The following is a 21,066-nucleotide window of genomic DNA, read 5'->3' as shown; positions in this document are numbered from 1 at the left end:
AACACCAGGAAAAGTAATGAAGAAAAAGACGACAGAACACAGAATTTTCCAATTAGTTTTCTTCAAGAATATCTTTTATAATGCAAATGCAAAGCTGTGCAGGATGCAGAAAGAAGCCATTAAACAACAGAAGTGAATTGAGTGAATTGTAGCACCTGATTTCTTCAACCAGCACGGTTTGCATATAACACGTACACATGAATAACACCCGCCTCTGCTCAGCGCAACGTCATTTTGTTTGTGGCTACATCTATATTAAATGGACACATTCTATGTTTCCGAGATTTCAGCCGTCGGAAATGATAAAACGACCGAGCAGCGTTGGAGGAGTACTGCGCTCTCTGAGTGCTTTTCTTGTTCTTGGTCATGTTCCTTTAAGCGAAACACTCCTCTTCCAGTTTCAGCTTCTCATCATCATTTGGATAAACTAATCCTCAACTCAAGGATACATAGTAGAATCAGAGATCTTCCACTCATGCATCAAAGCATCGACTCTCAGCGAGCTTCTCTAATTAGATCCTAAAGTTTAATGTGGCCACAAAGGTTTTCTGATTTTGGATGTTATCATATTTCACAGTGCATGTTAGAGGTAGAACTTGGAGTAAAAAATATAACTGTACACTTCTTACCTCTGATGAGAAATAAGTCTATGATCCAACTCGGTTATAATGTAATTGCTCCTCCGTCACACTGGGACCCAAACAAAGCGAATGCAGTTTCTCACTCCAGGGCTCAGGCCAATTTAAAACATATTAGTGCTTTTGTCATGTGGGGACCCGAATGGAGACGATGTGGTTTGCTGAGCCTGAGACAAAGGCCAGATAAAATATCCTGCAACAAACAGGATTAGGAAGCTTTCGTGAAGCAGCAAAATTCGTTTCATTCTCTGCCGCTGTGTGTAGCAGACGATACTTTATCTTTTCCTAGATATCATCCTCAACTCTGAACTGCTGTTCTTTAAATACGGCGTCGGTTCTAATCCGGTTCAGCGGATGCAAAGAAGCACTTGAAACGTGTTTGTGCGTGCATGGCAATCCCCCGGGAGGAATCCATAATGAATAACGGGACAGAAGCAGCACGAGAGTCTGTCAACGCTGAACTGTTTGGGAGTTTTTACCGTGTGTGCACAGGTGAAATGGCAGCAGGTTTTTAGTAAGGGGATGCATTGTTTCGGGGTGTGTGTGAGTGTGTGTTTGTGTGTCAGAGTGGCAGTGATCCATTGACCTGACAGCTCTTCCTGAGGGAGCGCACACATCCCTGTCATTACTGCAGCACCCACCGCTGATTGACTGCTTTCAGCACCGCTCAGGAGATATCTGCCAGCCAGTCAGTCACACTGTTGATTTCAGACCAAAGTCAACACTCTTGACAGTACAGAGCGCTCATTAAAAGCGCTTCATACCTCTTTAAACTATCACTTTCACCCCTTAAAATCGTTCCCCGTTACACTCACCTACCTGTGGAATCAGAATAACTCCAGCATCTGAAATACACTCAATAATTTTTCTGCTCTACTGGAGTTAATCAGTGACTCTGTGCTCCACCAGTGATCAAAAACAAGCCAGATGGGCCTATAAAATTGTCAGTCTTTTAGCGTGACTTAAAATATCTTTACATTAAAGAAAGCACCTCTCTCAGCAGTTCTCAGAGCTGAATGGCTTCTTCTACATTGGGGAAATAGACAACTCATCTGTTTATGAAATGATTCCCATTTTTACTGCATGTTATGGAGATTGCATTTCACACATTGCTTTTCACTTATTTAACCAATAAAACAACTTAGTAGTTATCTTTTATTGGTCATATTTTATGTATTTGTTCATCTTTTACAAATAGCACTTTAAAGTGTGACTTACTACCCATAAACCTGTTATTTGTACTACTGTAATGCAAAGCAGAACAACCTTCTCAATACATATTTGTCATGATTATGTCCCCTGATATGGATGTGCAGAAGAAAACTTCACACACACTCAGGTTTATCTATTTATTCTCTTATTTATTTATTTTTTTATATATATGTAGGCATGTACCAGCTGATTTGATGTACATATGGGCCGATAAACAGAAAGTGAGCCAAATAATGTAAACTGAATGATGCAAAATCTGATAAGGAGCTGTAGCATGACAAAAACTGGAGTTTTGGGACATGTATATGTAGTGTTAGGTTGTACTTTAACCCAAACTATGTTTGTTTTCTAAGCTAAACAAGTGGTTTTGGTCGAAACTTAACTAAGCATTAACTGATAGCCCAAGTAAGTAAGAAATTTGCCTCCAGTTGTGTATTTTTTGCAGCTTTTTGTAAGTGCGAAGTGTGTCTTATGCTACAAAGTTAACATTATTTGAAGAAAAACTGAAAAAAATCATGTATTTTTCTTTTCAGTATGACACTTAAACCATGCTTATTTAACAGCAAACCTTCTTGCCTATATTAACTTACCAAAATGTGCTCTTCATTTTAGCTTAACAACAGTTAGTCTAAAAAATGTTCAGGAGTTTCCAGAGGCAACGAGTTTTGGGTTAAATCTCCTGATTTGTAAAAATTACCCAAAACTGCAACTTTATGTGAATCAGAAGCAAGCAATATAATGTAGCCTCTTTAAAAATGCATAGCATGACCGCTTATCTAGACAATGAATGCAAAGTACTGAACACCTACTTCAAAAAAAACTGATTAAGGGCTGCTGCTCTAACCTTTCACAACATATTGTGAAATATGCTAAAAATAAACCATTTGTTCTGACAGAATTCTGCAAAAAAATAAAATTCTGCACTCTTCAGTGCAATCTTAAAGCCACTAGTCACTCGGCTACAAATACCACTCGCATGCTAAAAATTCAAGGGCTTTGAATGGACACATTCTATAAAACAGCCAATTACATGGCTTAGATGTTTTCTCCACCTCATGTCTACCCTGAGTTCCTGCTGTGAATCGCCGACTATAAACTGGAACAAAAATAAAGAGGAACTTCGAAGCCAAAAGTAGCGCTGCTCCCATTCAACACCAAAACAATTTAGCAGTTTCAATTTATTTCTCCAAACCGTTCCGATCAACAGCGTATGACACAGGTTATTAAGCATAGAAACTTCACTATCACACACACACACACACACACACACACACACACACACACACACACACACACACACACACACACACACTCGGTGTTTTTGAACTCCAGCCTTGTAAAGGATTGTTCTGCTCAGCACCTTCACATCTGATTAATTGACTTGTCAGCACAGTATTTTTATCCTGCTCCCCTGTGTAAGTATGTGTGTGTGTGTGTGTGTGTGTGCATATAAGGGTGTGTGAGTGTGTGTGTGCATGTGAGGGAGAGTGTGTGTGTGTGTGTGTTTGTGTATCTGTGTGTCCATGTGTGTCTGCAGTCCTTCCCAGTGTCCTCTCTATACTGGTGTTAGTCCCCAGGCGCTGTGGCAAACAAACCTATAGGAGTGTGTGTGTGTGTGTGTGTGTGTGTGTGTGTGTGTGTGTGTGTGTGTGTGTGTGTGTGTGTGTGTGTGTGTGTGTGCGTGGTGGGCAGGCCTCGGGGTATTTTCCTGCCGTGTGCTGCTCTCCGATTGGCTAACCCCTCTGGGCACTTCCTGGTCTCTTCCTGTCCTAAAGGTGTGTGTGTTTGTGTTCTCATGTTACTCGTGTTGTAAGGACATTAACTGTCACACTGTGGAGGTTCGACTTCATTTAGGGAACACAAAGCAACATTATCGTTTAATTTTAGGGTAAATACACAATAAGGATAACCTTCCTTTAGCCTTCTGAAACCCAAAACCTGGCAGTGTATTTAAAAGAAATGTTGTCTTTTTTTTTTTTTTAAAAGGAAAAAAACAACATTTGTCAGAGCCAGAAAAGATCAAAACTGGATAAACCTTTCGATTTTCAACTTTTACGACAGCCACTGTACTAATTATGCATGACGTGCTGGTTTGTTGAGAAAATTAACCAACTCTAAGCTGTGACATTTCATCAAAATCACTTTATTCTACATGTCTCATTAAACAAATAGTCAAATATAAAATAACAGTTTGAACCAGATCTGTTAAAAAAATAAAAAAGTTTTGGGTACCCACATAGCTCAACTGCTCACCTTTACTGCATGTCTTCCCCCGACTCTTCTCCCTACTTTCCTGTCTCCCTCTCAACTGTACCTTTCTAATAAAAGCCAAAAGCCCAAAAAAGTTACTTTGAAAAAAAAAACCAAAACTAAAAATTCTTTGCTTATCAGCGCAGCCATGAAGCTATTAGTAATTCAGCTGCAACCAACACAACAGTCACAAAAATGACAATTCTGGGACTTTTCTGCTGAACAGAGCCGGATTAAAATATCTATAATTTGCCATAAATCATTAAAAGAATGTGCAAAGTGTCCTGTTACTGTGATAGGCAGGCTTGAACAGCATGTTAAAAAGAGAAAGAATTGTCAGGATTTCCACATTTCAGGTAATTCTTAAACTAACAATGTGTGACAAGTGGCCTTTATGTCAGAAAATTTACCAAATCTAAATTTACCAAATCTAAGCTTAAAATCAGAGTACTTCATCCAAATAGCTTTATTTGACATGCCTCGTTTAAAAAAAAAAAAAAAAGCCAAAAATAAACCACTTGTTCTGACCAGATTTGTTGAAAAATAAAAAATTGTGTGCTCATCAGCGCAACCATGAAGCTGTTAGTGACTTGGCTGCAACCAACAGTCACAAAAATGACGATTCTGGGACTTTTCTGCTGAACTGAGCTGAAAAAGATGCCATAACTCATAAAAAGATTGTGCAAAGCGTCCTGCTGCTGTGATATTTTTCTTTTTAGCCCTTTACAAACATCTTACACTGCCCACCAGCAGGCTTAAAAGGCATTTTATCTTTGGAACATTGCGACAATTACACATTTATCAAAGCCAGAAACTGTAAAAACAGAAACAATTCTAAGGATTTCCACATTTCAGATGGTCCTTAAATTAATCGTGTGGACTGTGTGTGATTCCTTTGCAAAAATTTAACAAATCAAAGATTAAAATCATGATATTTCAGTAAACTCATGCAATTCTACACGTCTCTTTTTTTTTTTTAAAAAAAGAGCAATAATAAACAGTTTACACCAGATTTTGTAAAAGACCAGCCATGACTCATGCAACCAACAGTCATGTGACAAAAAATTGGACTGTTTTTGCTTGAACTGCAGGCAGTGTTTACAAAAAGAAGAGATGAAACAAGTATGGAAGCAATTTAGATAGAGATTGAGAGGAAAATCAAACACAATGAATGAATAAATTAAATGCAGCCTGGCTCAGAAATACTAAACAGAGTTGTTGGAAGATACAGTCCGCACGGTGAAGCATCTTTCTACAGCTGATAGTGGAAAAAATGCCTGGTTTTCAAATGTAAAAATGTAAATGGTAACATCTCTATAGTATGTAGAGTCACTGTTTCTTTCCAGTACTGGTAACACCTGTGCACACTTACAGAAAAAGAAATGTTGAACATGTTAAATTCTTTTTTTTTTTTCAACTTTTGTTTCTTTCTTTTATAGCGATATCTAGCATAATAACTGCCACACTGCAAAATAGACATTTCTGAATTGTCTCTCCTTCTAGCTGTGGATGTTCTGTTCCCTTAGAGGTGTATTGCAGTGAAAAATGAGCTCACAGTGAAGAAAAAAAAATGTGACAGGAGCACAGAACTGCCCAGAAACTGCTCGGGGTTCAGAGGGTTAATGTGATTCTCCCTGAGCTGGATATGAGCATCAATCTGTGAGTCCTGATCCCCACAGTGAAACCCAGAAGTTGGTAGATTCGTCTTTTTCTCCGACTCCGGCTGCAGACGCCGTAGAAAACTTTCCAACGTGCAGCACTGGCAGAGATCACAGTCATTAAACTGTTAAAAACAATAAACATCTGGTTTTCTGTCTACCACATATTGCCACAATATGTTGCAACATGAGCTAATTAAAAACTTCTTTATACACTCACACACCAGCTCTCATAAAAACACTCTTGATTACACCCAGTTACTCAGCCGACTGCGCACACACCGAGAGGAATTATCATGCACATAAACACACACGCATTAAATATAGACAAACATTAAAAGAGTTTGAGGAAATTAAGAGAAACACATAAAGAACTTCAGAACTCCAATTCCCAACCTCCCACTGGGGCAATCCCAGCGCTTTTCTTGCCTTCAGAACCAATCGGGAAAGAGCTAAATGAGCCTGAGCCATCAGAGGACTGAGTGATTGGTTTGGGGCTTTGAGGATGAGATAGGAGCTCTCAGAGAAACACATTCATCTTAAAATCCCAAGCAAGGCTCCTCAGTCTGGCACCACATGTTGAAAAAGAATTTGTTTACACAGGCAGATATTCAGACTGATGTGGCTAAATCCAGCTGAGTCACACGAGAGCGTTTTACAGCTGCAGAAGGAGCTGCAAGATGGATGTATGAACTCGGGCAGCTCAGGCTCCGAGTGTAGCTGCTAATTTGTCTGCATTCACAACGCTGACATTTGCTCTTTGCAGCTTGTTTCCCATGAGATGCTGCATCATCATCATAGGAAAGTTGGGACTTTTCACTATGCATCCAAAGTGAAACTCTCAGTTACCAGACGTAGTAAAGGTTACTATATCTTGCTATGAAATGCAATCAGACAGGTTGCTTTTGCTGTATTTGCTGTCTGGGTACAAGACATGATAACTCATGTATTACAGTTTTTATCCCTCTGCTATTTTCAGGGTAATTTTGCAACCTTTACATGTAAACTCATATCTTGGTCATCATAAAGGCCAGTCATATATGCTGTCCCAACAGTCTCAGCTATACAACTCTTCTATCGTTTGATATGATCAAACTTGTAGATTTTTTGTATTAGACGTTATGGGTCACCCGCTCAATGTTGCTCACACCAATCAGAAGAAAGTGGACTTTTTAGGGAGGGGAACTAAAACAGCTTGTTTTAAACAGTGCATGAAGTGAAGGGCCAGATAAAGGTCCAGTAAAATATAAATCAGGAATTTTATTCCAACCTGTAAATCCTGCAAAGCTACACCAGTGGAGTCCCAGAATAAAAATATGGAGCTTGGCAGTAAGCAGAGTATGTCCCATTTAAGATAGCTGCAGAGACACACAAGGTAAGAGTTTGCCATGACTGAATTATGGATGAGCTGTGTTGTCTATCTGCTCTTAACTACAGTAGCTTTAGTTCTTTACTTGTTGGTGTGTGAAGCATCCAGGTTCAAGCAGCAGGCGTTCACTGAATCTCTACCAGCTGTGGCGGCGCTTTCCTAAAACTGACCTGCACTATGAAGTGTCTGCAGACTGTGACGAGTGAGCTGAGAGAAACTGTCTCATCTCTTATTTTCCAGTCTTTTATGCTACAACAGCTTTGACGCATTTTGCTTTCTTAGATGATTTACTGTTAAAAAAACAAAACAAAAAAAAACAAACAAACAATGAAATGTGGTTGAAGGACAAGTACATCTGGGATGTAATAACACTTGGATCCTGTTCCTGATTGTTAAAATAACCCAGATTTACTGAGGTCAGAGGCTAACAAAGCTCTCAGTGAATCTTTATTCAGTCTTCCTCCTTTTGTTTGCAAATTTAATATACAGAACATACAGGTAACATGAAATAGATGCCATTAACTGTCAGCTGAAATCATATCTGTCATCAGGAAATCAATCATTTGTAGCAAATTAACATTAATTCCACAAGTTCCTTGCTTAAACAGTATTTTGTTATTGTGGTCTCTTACAAATTTTGAATGCTATGCCTTAATAGATTTAAATTTCATAAACAGATTCCATTCAGGCTTCAGATTTAATAAAAATTCTGATAGCGATAATGAAATATGATTAATTTTGGACAAAATATCTGCAAAAATGGTTCTTGTTATGTAAAATTGTATATAGATTAATATATAGATTTCAAACTAATGTAATTAATTTGCAGTGTCTGCTGCTACAAAACTACAATATATATGATCACTTAGTTCTTCAACAGATAAAACTCAGTTTTTTGACACCATTTTCTAGTGTCTAAATTCATTAACCACTTGATTAAATTAGGACTCAAAGAATGAATGCCGTCATGATATACGTTTAAATATAGCAATCAGAGAAATTCTTTGTCGATTGAAATGGTATGCAGACAAAAAATTAACAACTCATTTATCAAGCAAAAGTGCGAAATAGCCACTACTTCTGATCTCCTCAAATGTTTATACTTGTGTGTAAATAATGTAAATTTAGTGTTGAAGTTCTTTCTTTACTTTAAAAACTCATATTTTGAGAATTTTCTGATCTTCAGCAACAGTAATTAGCTTAAAATAAAATCATTAACTGTGTCCCTTGGTAAACAGGCTAAACTGGTTCAATTCAAGCTAAGATGGTTAAATTCAAAATAACCTTCTTTTCTGCTAGTTTTTTAATTAAAAACGTGTAAACAAAAAATGCATAATAATAATCGATACTGACTGAAATATTTTATTGTGACAAATTTTGCATCCCTGACCCTGTCACACTGCCTTCTTTATTGTTAATTTCAGATTGTAACTTAAGTATGTGAAGATCATTCCAGGCTATGAGAAAGAGAATAAATGTTTTTGTCACATTTTAAACTAAGTAGGAAATTAAGAGAAAAAATTACCAACAGGTAAGTAGCTATATACTACAATAAGTTCTGTACAATTGGCAAGATGATCAACAAAAAATCTAATAGTATAGTCTTTATTAACCCGCAGTTGGGAAATTTGCATTGTTTCAGCAGGCAAAGAGGGTAGTGCAAATATTTCAGGAATATCAGTAGAAAAATAGAAGCTAAACCAAACATATATATAGATAAGTACCAGTTCAGATTGTCCAATCCTCTGGGTGGAAATACCGATATTGCACAATATTGCAGTGGTATTGCACATATTCTTTCATGAGTAGAAATACTGACGTACAGATAATATAGTGTTGTTCCCATGTTCATTCCATAGTTGGATTTTAATTGAGCATAGGTGGCTGATTGGCTTCAGTGCCTGGACTCTAATTGAATAAATGTTGGGTTTATTGGGTTTGTGCTGAGCAGAGGTGAGTCTGGTTGTTACTCTGAGGTGTTAACTCCCAGAATCACTGTGTGGACTTGTGTCATATTAGCACCGTGGAGGCATTAGCCGGCAGAGTTAGAATGGATCTCTTCCTCTCTGGTAGCTCCTGGGAGGATAAACAGGCCATCCATAATTAACAGCCGCTCCGCCTGCATTCTGATCCACTCTGCTTTAAAAAGAACAACTGTCACCATCACTTAGAGAGGGGGGGGAGACACAGGAAGTGTGGGTGAGACAGAAACAGAGATGTGGGGATCAGGAAAAGATTCCCTCGCTGGATATGACAGACACCTACACTTAGACACACATTCTGTCTATAAGAGTGCATTCTCTTACCCGGAACACATTTTGCTTCCGGCTCTGGAAAGAACAGCGAATGGCTTTATAATGTATTTAGGAAGAACACATTAATCAGTGAAAACGGGGAGCTTCCACTTTGTGCTTCTCTGGATAAAAGGACACATTTATCTGCAGCTTTTACAACATGACAGTATATCCTCAGTATATCCACCTGCTGAACCTGAGCCCAATCAAAACTGCATTTAAACAGCAGCCTGTTAGTTTTGGAGGAGCTTGTATCACATACTATAAAAGCTTATTGTGGGATTTTAGCAAGTAACATACAATGTTACCCATGAAAGTCACTTTATGTGTCTAAAATACAATCATTCATATTTTATATACTCTTTAGATCTGTTTTTGCTCATAGTAAGGCAACATCCAGTGCAGCTCTGTTGATTCAACTGAAATCATTCTTTCTTTAATGCATTTAAAAATCATCATCAATGTGCATTTCACATTTATTATTAAAGCAAAACTGTAGATTAACTGTAATATCTGGTTGCACCACCAGGTGTTACCTCTTACTGTTTAATACTGTAGTGACCATAGGAGGCTATCACTAAGACTAAGGGCAGCTTCGTATTGGCAAGCAGAGAGCATTATGGGGGTTTAGCTAGTAAATGGATACCCTGACAAAGTCTTCTGTGATGCTTAATGTCCAGAGCACGTGTTCAAAAAGAAAAAGCGGCCTTTATTTGTCACAAATACATTACAGCACTGTGAAATTCTCTTTTCACATTTCCCAGCTGGGATCAGAGTGCAGGGTCAGCCATGATAAAGTTCCCCTGGAACAGGAAGGGTTAGGGGCCTTGCTCAAGGGCCCAACAATGGCAGCGTTGGGGTTTGAACCTTCAACTTTCTGTTTAGTAGTCCAGAGCCTCAGTCACTGAGACAAACATGGATACTGGTCTTTAGAAACAGTTTTCAGTCAGTCAAGTTACAAGTGAAGGGTTTGGAAGCAGAGTGGTCTAACCCACTTTCTTAGTTTTTGAGAAAAAATAATTGAAAGTTATGTGTTTTCAGGAATGGTCTAACATTTGAAGCACCACTGCAACACTCTGGGTTATGATCTAGACCATGAAATATTACAGAAATCAGATTAAACTCAGTTGTGGCTTAGACTACTCTGCTTCTAACACACTCAATTAGTCTTTCATATTATATTTGTTGTGCTTGATGCTGTCTGAAAACGAAAACAAAGAAAGAAACGCATTTAGCTGATCAATCCTGCACCAGAATGTATTCAAAAAAACACGACTCTCTCTCCAACATGTGGATTAGCTTGTTCTTAAAAAGTCAAACGTCACCTCAAGCAAGCATCTAAACTTTTTCCATAAACTTTTTTTTTGAATACGATACTTTAAAATGTGTATGAAAATCTGTTCTGGAAACACGGCTGCAGTGTGTTAACCTGGTACTCTGTGTTTCTGCCAATAATGACTTTAAAGTTGAACTGAATCCGTACACGTGCGTACTTTTTGGCAGGCAGTTTTACATGCGATGTCTGACTTCCAGCCCATTTATAATGAATGTGTGCTGTTGTGTGAGACGCACGCATCAGAATCCAGAACAGTTGTCATGGGGACCAGACTGATGGTGAAACAACACGAGTTGATTGTACTGAATGTTTCTGGCAACCAAAAGTAGCACTATTCCTTTGTGTCTCCTCTCTCCTCCTCCCCTGTGTTTTCTCTCCTCTCTCCTTCCTTTCTTTTGCCCCGTGTCTCCCTCGCATCCTCCCCTCTTTCTCCCCTTCCCTGCAAATCTATATGCAATCATCCTGCTGCAGCAGTCTAATTTAAATGTGGAACAAATGTTGTGACAGACTAAAGCTGGATAGAAGTCCTTATCCGCAGAGTGAGAACTGAATTATCCTGCTTGAGTGAGCTGCTGACATACACATATTGAAGGGAAGAGAGAGAGAGGGCACGAGTCTCATCAGAATTAAACCAACCAGGAATAATTCCTTAATTCCACTATGGAGAGACATTCACACATATACTTAGAATTTGTCTGTCAGGTTTCAACAGTGATCCCAGCAGGACACCTGTGGAAGAAAACCAAAAGGGATATTCATGTAATTTAGAAATAGACTTGCATAAAGTTTTTTTAAAGACAGGTGAAAGTTCCCATTAAAGGACATTGTCGCTTCATTTTTAGAGTTGAGCAGTTTCTGTAACTACCTCCCCTAATATTGTAAATGAATGAGTTGCATCCACCAAATTTGGTAACTGTCCACAACCAATAATCTGACAAACTCATCTACTTTATGCAGCAAATGGCCACTGACACTGGAAAAAGAAGTAGTTAATGCTAAGTGCTAGCTTTTTGGGTGTGGTTTTAGATTTTGGATAGAAACTAGCATCTAAATCTTGCAGAGACACACCTTGCTTCAGTCTTGTTGAGCAGAAGAAGCACTTATCTTGACAAAATTGTGCAAACACAAAACTTTGAAAGAATTCTGACAGATCTGAACTTCTTGTTTCACGTGTACAGACTGAAACAGCTCACTGGTGATGAGCCAAACCTATGCAGGATGCCTGGCTGTCGCTGCACAATGCATACTGGTTAGATTTCTGTCCAACTGGATCTCGACTTGCTTTAATTTCATGCAAATATAGGAAATGAGAATTTCACAAGATCAAAGCTGCTGGAAACTGTCTGATATTACTGCAGCTTTTTGGTTCTGTCCTCTTTCCATGTGAGATGCAGTTCAACTAAAAACAGCCGATCCCTAGTTATAGACCTTGGAATAGGTCAAGATAATGCTCGATCTGACCTCTAGATGCAACTTGTTGGTGTCTGGCTTTCCAAAAATTTAATGCAAAACACCTGATGCTGCTATTAGGGTTCTGAAACTTTTGAGCCACAAAGGGAATTATGATCTTTATTTGTAAAATCAGTGGAGTGGCTCTTCAGTTTTCTCTAAACTTTTATCACTTGAACACTTTTTGTCTGGTTTTACTTACACCTTTCAGCCACAACACTGAAATCACTGACAGATGATGTGAATATTATATATTATCGGGTTACAGTGACACCTGTCAAGAGGTCGGATATATTAGGCAGCAACTGAACAGTCAGTTCTTGAAACTGATGTCTTGGAAACAGGAAAATGGGTGGCCTGAGGACCCAAGAAACTTTGCCTCAGGACAAATTGTGATGGCTACATGACTGGGTCTGAGCATCTGAAAAATTGTAGGTGTTGTTGGGTACTCCTGGCATGCAGAGGTTAGTACCCATCCAAAGTAGTTCAAGCAAAGATAACTGATAAATATGTGACAGGATAGTGGATGCCCAAGGTTTGTTCATGAGCATGGGGAGCGAAGGATGTCCAAACCCATCCATCCATCCATCCATCCATCCATCCATCATCTATACATCGTTTAGTCCTCATGAAGGTCATGGGGGGCTGGAGTCTATCGCAGCTGACTGAGGGTGAGGTCACAAGTCTATCATAGGGCTACACATAGAGACAAACAAACACACTCAAATTCACACTTATGGACAATTCAGAATCATCAGTTATCAGCGTGTCTTTGGACTGGGAGAGGAAGCCAGAAAACCCGCGCATGCACAAGGAGAAGAAGCAAACTCCACACCGAAAGATCCCCCTAGTCGGGACACGATCTTCTAGCTGTGAGGTGACAGTGCTAACCACCAAGCTATTGTGCAGCCCTTGTCCAAACCAGCAGAAGTGGAAATACTGCAGCATGAAGTTCTAAGAACTGCTGTGACAGAAAGGTGTCAGACCGAACAGTGTATTGAAGCTCGTTGCACATGGTCAAAGTGCCCATGCTAACCTCTTTCAACCACTGAAAGTTCCTACGATGTCCAAACTGGACCATGGAGCGATGGAAGATTACATTTCCTTCCCAAATTGTGAACGGCCAGGAAAGAGAGAGAGTCAGCAGGATGCATTATAGAAACTGAGCGAGCCAGTAGATGCAGTGTGATGCTCTGACTGGTACGCCTCAGATCCTGCATTCATGTGGAAGTTACTTTGACACCCAACTAAATATGGCTGCAAATCAAGCGCAATCCTTCATGGAAACATTGTTCAGACGAACCTGAAAAACGGTTGAAGGTGTTGATTTGACCTCCAAATTCCCCAGATCAATTCAATCAAACATCTGTGTCATGTGCTAGAAAAACAAGTCCAATCCATGGGTTTGTTTGTACCTTGCACCTTAACCTGCTAAACTTTTGGTTCCTGATATCACAGGGCACCTTCAGAAGTCTGGAGTTCAAGTCTCGAATGCTCTGAGCTGTCTTGGCATCATGGAGGTGATGCGAATGCTGTGATTAATCATCACAGCAAGTTTATCTGAAGTGACTACAATATTAGCACTAAACACCTCCTCAAGTTAGAGTAAGTGTGTTTTTCAGTCTTCTTTCCACTCTGCCAACATTGCATGAAAATAGCATCAAACCTTGTGGCAGCAGATGTGGTGAGAAAAAAAAAAACAGGATAATCAATTACTTTGTTACAGAAGTATTTTAACTTTCTGTGGGTTGCAGAACATAAACTTGTCTGGGAAGTACAGGAACTTGTTCACAAACCGAAGTGTTGGTGAGGAAAACAGGGCAGGATTGAGAGACAGCAGGTCCAAGGAAAACATTACTTTATTTTAAAATGATCCTGTGACTTGATTGCCCCTGACTGATGATTAAAGAGTGAGAGGAGGAAAGAAACTGATTTCCTGATTGCCTGTAAGCAAATGGTGAGACTAATCAGGTAATTTGTGGTTCTTGTTTACAGCTTTTTCCAAATTTCTAGCCAGCTCATGCAAACCAGTTTCCAAAAAGTGATTTTGAAAAAATAAATAAATAAATAACTTCCCAAAAAGATTATTTTGCACCAAAATGGGTCCCAGCAAAGCTTGCTCTAATTGTTCACTGCAGACAAAACAGTTGTTTATCAGAGACTCTGTTGTCGCAATCCAAAGTGTTTTTATTTTGGGTCATTCAGCCTGGATGATCCAGATTGCTGCTGTTACAATAACAACACATCAATGTTTAATAGTCTGCAATGCAGAGATAACGCTTCTGATAGACACACTCAAATCTGTGGCTGTGTGTGTGAGTTTCTGCATGTCAGTGACAAACCGAGGCACAGAAAGGAAGACTGGAAGGTATTTGTCATAAAAGCATTCAAATATAACCGCATAGTTCAGTTTTCATTGGTGACTTTTTATTTCTACAATCATCCTCAAAGTCGGACTGTTATTTCTGGTCATCCCTGAACACCGCGCCAATCCTGTTTCATAACAATTTGATTTATTCTGCCAACAGGGACAATGATAAGAAAGCTGATAGTGCTGCCAAGTCCTCAAAGAGCAGACTGCAGAAGACACAACATGAAACATTCAGCAGAAATTGGCAACTGCTTTTTTAGTGTAAATAAATCAATTAGATGTACAGTGCCTGGAATAAAACACATTTTTCCAAGGCTGTGGGCCCATTTTCTGGTTCAGAGCTGCTGGTGCTGTTATGAAATGGAGCTCATTTGGGAGGAAAAAAAAACAAACAAGGACCTGATATTTCCATAAACTCCGACTCCAAACAACAGGGAGTGGTAATCATCACTAAGTTTTAGCAAATATAAATTGAATGTTATCAGTGTGAAGACTACAGTGGATTCTAACTTTAAATATCCCCTTTTGTACAATGATGCATGACCAACAAAAAAAGAAAGTCTTTGGCCACCACACTTGGTGCATTTTTGGTTAGAGGCATCAGAAAAAATGTTGAGGCATAATCTTTACCCTACTAAATTATTGGTACTAATTGATTTTCACATTCTTTTGGTGGAACAGACTCTAAAACCAATGTCAAAGTATGGTCATTTTGCAAGTTAATTGCCAATGTTGTTTGTTTACACATCCAGCCAACATGGAACAACATTAATTAAGAGTTTCTGTCCAGCTGTTAAATGGAATTCAATATTCACCTTCCTTCTAGTTTTAGACTCCAAAAACTGAAAGAAACCTTAAACTCCTCAGCTGCTAAATGCACCATTATGTTCTGTCTTTTGGTGCTGTTGAGGTTTTTGTACAGTTTGATGAAAATTGCACCTGCTGTAACTGGAAATAAAATGTTAAGACTGAAGCAGTGCTGTACGTCTATGGGATGCAAAACCAAAAAATGAGTGAAAAAACACTAAAACCTTAAGCAGAGCAAAAGAAAACAGCAAAGTTGGTATTAGTCTATAGCCAGTTCATCGTCTAATGTTAAAGATCATTGGACTACAACATGGTAAACAGGTTAAAAGGTGCTATATGAGTGTGGACCATTTACGATGCTACCAAGCTACGCGATTTTCAGACTCTGTGGCGTTTTGTTGCTTAACTTCTCTGCTAATGCTTCCTCAGCTGGTTCATCTGGTATTTCTGTTGGTTTGGAAGCATAACGTGATCCATGCTTCAATAAAAATTGGTATATTTTCCTCAAACTTGCTGCCGACATACTAGTTTGGTCACATTATGAACATTTTCCACTTTCCATAGCTACCATAGCGATTTAATTTCAATGAAATGCTTCTAAAATGATCTCATATCTCCCATGTCTTTTAACTCATACAGTAAGATGAGTCACAGTGATGAAGTTGGCCCTAAAAGTAAAATGTAATTTAAGTAATGCAGCACAAAAATTAAGTATTATAGCTCTGCCTATAATATTAGAGTTACAACTCAAGGAAGTCGAAAATTCCACTGGTGGCTGTACAATATTAATGTTTAATGTCTGTAAAGTTGTTAATAAGTCCTGCAAGTTGCACAGTAGGTTTTTCCTCAACCAGTGCTTCATCCCAGTATGTTATTTACAGCTATATACTACATTTTGGCCTGATCGGTACAAACTCTTAGTATAGTAGGTAGTTTTAAACACAGCTTATATTAAGGCCAACACCTGTTTTTTGTTATACGATATGAAACATGAGATGAAACTAGTCACAGGTGTCAGAAACATAAATCCCCGGTAAAAGTCCTGCACATCAGAATGATTTTTTGAAAGCTCCTCTACTCCAGCTGGTGTTTGCGTGTCATATGCACGTATGTCGCTTTGACACCTGAATTGTGTTTTTTTGCTGAATTATTCCAAACTCTGTGGCTGCTTTTGCCACTGAGCTGTTACCTTTGTATGCCCGAAGGCACACACACACACACACACACTAACACACACACAGTAACACACAGGTGACTGCTGCTTTATGCCATGTTGTTCTCCCTGAGGGCAACAACACACACACACACACACACACACACACACACACACACACACACACACACACACACACACACACACACACACACAGGGACACAGACACGCCATCCACCTGTGCGTCGCGTGTTTCCCTCTTCACCGACTGACAGGCAGCTTATCATCCTGACTGTGTGTACTCTGTGTTGTCTCCCAGTGGCTTCCAGTGTTTTTGGTGGCACATTTTTACAGAAACACGACAGCCGAACTGACCCACATTGGTTTAGCTCGGAGGAGAGACGAAGATAAGCTCATTAAATTTAATTTTGAACTCCAAAGAACACCCCTTCCTCGACTCGTGTTGCATCTTTTGCTGTCAAAGAGGTTAAATTCCTGCTTCTCGCTGCGTATCTTTGTCATCTCCGTTTGTGCAGTCGCTTCCTCTTTGTTTGAACTTCCCCTCCTTGTTTGTGTGCTTGTGTGTGTGACCATGACTAACAGGTCACTGCTGTTCGGCGCTGCAGCCAATCCCTTCAGGTCCTTGTTTCTGCTGCTTGTTTAGCGACCTTGACAGCCTTTCCCTGTCCCTCTGAGTCGCACTATTCCCACTCTTTGTTCCTCCTCTCTCCTACAAGCCTCTTCAATGCCCCTTTTCTCTTTCTTTTCCCCCTCTTTTTCCCCTCTCTGATCTGCTCTCCTCTCTGTTCTCGTCCTGCTCTTTTCCCTCTTTGCTCCGTGTTTAGCAACCTTGACAGCCTTTTTCCATCCCTCTAGGTCAAATCCTCCCCGCTCGCTCTGTGTCGCCTAGTCTCCCTCCTCTCCTTCCTCTTCTGCATCTCCTTTTCTTTACAATTGTTTGACTCCCTCTAGTCCTCCCCTCCCTCCCTCCCTTCATTCGTTTCTGCCTATTAACAACCTCTGACGTCAGTGTGAAAAATAGCGTTACAAAGTCAGATACAGAACAATACAATTACCACTGGATTGTGTCGGTATTGAATGAATGTTTTGCTGCAGATGACAAGGACATTTCGTCATAAAACAATCTATCACACTGTCTATTTCCAGTGTTAAGTTTGGCTTCTTCTCGGTTGAATTCCTCCTGAAGTATTTATGCACTGAGGTGTAATGCATATCAAATTAAACCACAGAACTTGACCTTTTCTACAAAGCTAGTGGCTTGTCGGTGAGGAAAACTGATCCAGAGTTTACATCCGATTTAATCATAGTTACAACCTGCATACAGCTGCATCTCCACAACCATTACTCTTGTATGAATTACAACTAATATGTTGGTTAAAAATACTATATAGGGGAGAGTGGTGTAAGATGAGCGTGTGGGTTAGTTGAGTCACCCCTTATTTTCTTGAAAACCATGGAAGAAATTGGTCATGAGACCAAATATTTTTGAGGAAGTATCCATTCTACTCTTCCAGTCTAGAGAGGGAGCACATGGAGGAAGAGTTGAGCCCATTTTAGTTAACAAAACCGTTTTCTTCTGTTCAAAATGCATTTTTCACATTTATGGTTTTATGAGTGTTGTGTCTGAACAATCCTTGAGACAACTGCAGCTATTTCACACGTGTTAGTGCATTAGCAGTTACAAAGTGAGGCTAAACTGTTAGCATGAAGTTAGCTCTAAACTGCCTGGATGATGAAAATGGTGGCAGTCGGGATAAGTAGAGCCAGAAGGCCGGGGCCACATTTTTTATTGGTAAATAATTACATAACTGTAATTCTATAGCTATGTGTTGAATAAATGAGTTTATAATAAATATAAGCAGAGTACAGAGTGGTATTTTCCATTATTTTACAGTTATTCTATATTTATTTACTTATTTGTTTGCTTATTTACTTTTTATGGCATCCTAGCTGACAGAATATTACAGTTTTTTGGTGGGTTTTTTTGTCTTTACAGTTTAGTTTTTTGTTAACCAGAACAAAAATGTTGTAGTCCATAATTTTAATTTAAAATGTCGATTAATTTTTACTGTCTTCACTATTTTTATTTTCATCGGCTCGTTGTATTTCATCTAATTTTGTCACTGCCACTTTATCAAGCAACCATATGTTGAATTTTGCACTGAGAAGCTGTGATGATCCATGTATTAGTACCAGTAACGTACAGATTGAATCATTCTCCTGGAGGCTTTGGAGAAAAATCTCACCGACCGAAAAACATCCTGCAGCCAGATGATGTCAATAAGCAGTGTCAGCGTCGGTTTGTCATGTTGCGATGGAATAAATGACTCCTTTGGTTATTTCCGAGGCTTCGGCGGCGGTCATCCTTTTGTTTGTTTAGTCAAGGTTACGCACATTGTTAATGTCTCTCACGAGAAGACTGTTTCATCACCTACATCTCTTACAGTGTGTTTGATTTCCACCGCTGTGAGAAACGACAGCGTTGAAGCTGCGGTGACTGAGTTTTATTCCTGGCGACTGGTGCGACTCCCACGTGGAAACAAACTCTGAAATCACTTCAAACATCGTCTAGTTTAAGATCAGCATGAGCCAGCAAACTCTTTGACTGGCCTCCTCCCCCATGCCCTCTCCATCCTCTCCAGCCTCCTCCGTTTCTCCCTCATTTTATCCTCTCTCTCTCTTTTTATACTTCTTTTTTCCTGTTTCTTCTCACTTTACCCAGCCTCTCTCCTCCTCTTTCTCTCACTCCTCTCCTAATCCCTCCTCTCCACCCTAATTTAAACTCTTTGAAGCCTTCAATAAGGCTCCATAATAAGCTTCTCCCTCTCCAGGCTAGGCAAAGGCAGCAGCCTCCCAGTTGCCTGCCGCCTCTCTGCGAGTGCACTGCAGTTTTTGTGTGTGTGTGTGTTCTCTGTTTATTAGCGTCCCTGCTTGTGAGCTTTCATGCCTGTTTGTGCGTCGAACGTAGGGGTATGTGTGCGAGAGCGCTGTGAAAACCTAAATGCTGAGCACAGAGGCCTGAGGGGAACAGAGGAGCATATTGTGGAACATATCAGAATACGACTCAGCTGCAGATTAAACTGTATAAGTAGGTTATTGATGAAAAAAAACAAAAAATGTTCCGCAACAGCCCTGAATTCGGTTATAAATTATTGAATTGACGGTATTGAATTGGAAAAATCTGAGATTCGAAAGGAGGAAAAACAAAATTTAAAATGCAAAAATTTGCATTCCTCATTAAGGACGACATCAAAGCTGAAATTAATGCTTCAGGGTTGGGGAGGGGGGCGGCGTTTGTCGGTGAAGGATGATGAGAAATTTTCCAGGTGGGGATGTGCCATATCCACCCACCATCACCAGCTACCACGGCGAGATTCAACACGAGATATCAAACGAATGCAAATAAATACAATCCATTCATCAGAAGTTGCTCACTGATTTGTTTTATTATTGAGTGCCAGCGTTTTAAAGTTGTAAAGAAGAAAAATTTAGAATGACAGAATAATAGTGATGCTGTAAAAGTCCATTTTGCACCCAGGGTTGTCAGAATTATTTGCAATTATTTGAGTCAACTATGATCATTTTGGGTAATTGTTTAGCTGAAGGTTACAAAAATGTCATATTTTAATAACAGTTTTCACCATTTGCATTACGTTTGTTTAATAGCAACAGATTTTTGCCTTGAATAATATAATATTTACTCTAATAATGAGAAATATGTGCCTGGTGAAACTGAATTTGAATTATCTATACAGCAGGTCCCTGGTTTACGACGTCCTCAGCCTACAGTGTTTCGTGGTTACGTCGCCATCTCCCACAAATTTATTAAGAAAATCTTGTTTCATCATTCCGATGTACAACGTTTGCGACATTAAAACAAATTTTGTGTGCGAACTAGTTGAAGAGTGGAGCGGATGATAGAAGGAAGACACTGTTTTTATGTTGTAGATTATGATTTTACCACTGTGTTAGCGTTGGTGAATGACATAGGTATTATGTACATATGTCAGTTTGGCAAAGATCGTGTTAAGAACAGACTTCCAACGTAAGTTAAGACCCCCCTGTATTTGAATTTGAATTGATCAACCTAAACTGTTGTGTTAAAAACAGAATTTTAATCACATTATTTAGAATTTGTATGGTTTAACTTGAGTAATAGCAGTAAAACAAATGAATTTCAATTACATAATTTGAAACTAAATTAATTTAATTGAAATTGAATCCAGTTGCTCTTAAAACATCAAGTATCAAAGGTTGTGATGTTTCAGGTTATTCATTCTTGTAAAAGTGTAAATTGGGACTAGACTTCACAGTTCTTAAATACTCACCTAACAGCAATTTTTTGAGCTGACTACGATCATTTTGCATAATGATTTCACCTGTATCACAAGAAAAGTACTCAGAGAACGCAGTACTCCACCAGGGCCAGTGTCATTTCCGACGGCTGAAATCTTGAAAAAATTTGTGGCAGAAATCACGGCAACATAGATGTGTCCATTTAATATCGA

Source organism: Amphiprion ocellaris, chromosome 9, assembly GCF_022539595.1.
Source record: "Amphiprion ocellaris isolate individual 3 ecotype Okinawa chromosome 9, ASM2253959v1, whole genome shotgun sequence".
Lineage (NCBI taxonomy): Eukaryota > Metazoa > Chordata > Actinopteri > Pomacentridae > Amphiprion > Amphiprion ocellaris.
Note: the sequence above shows the minus strand (reverse complement) of the source record.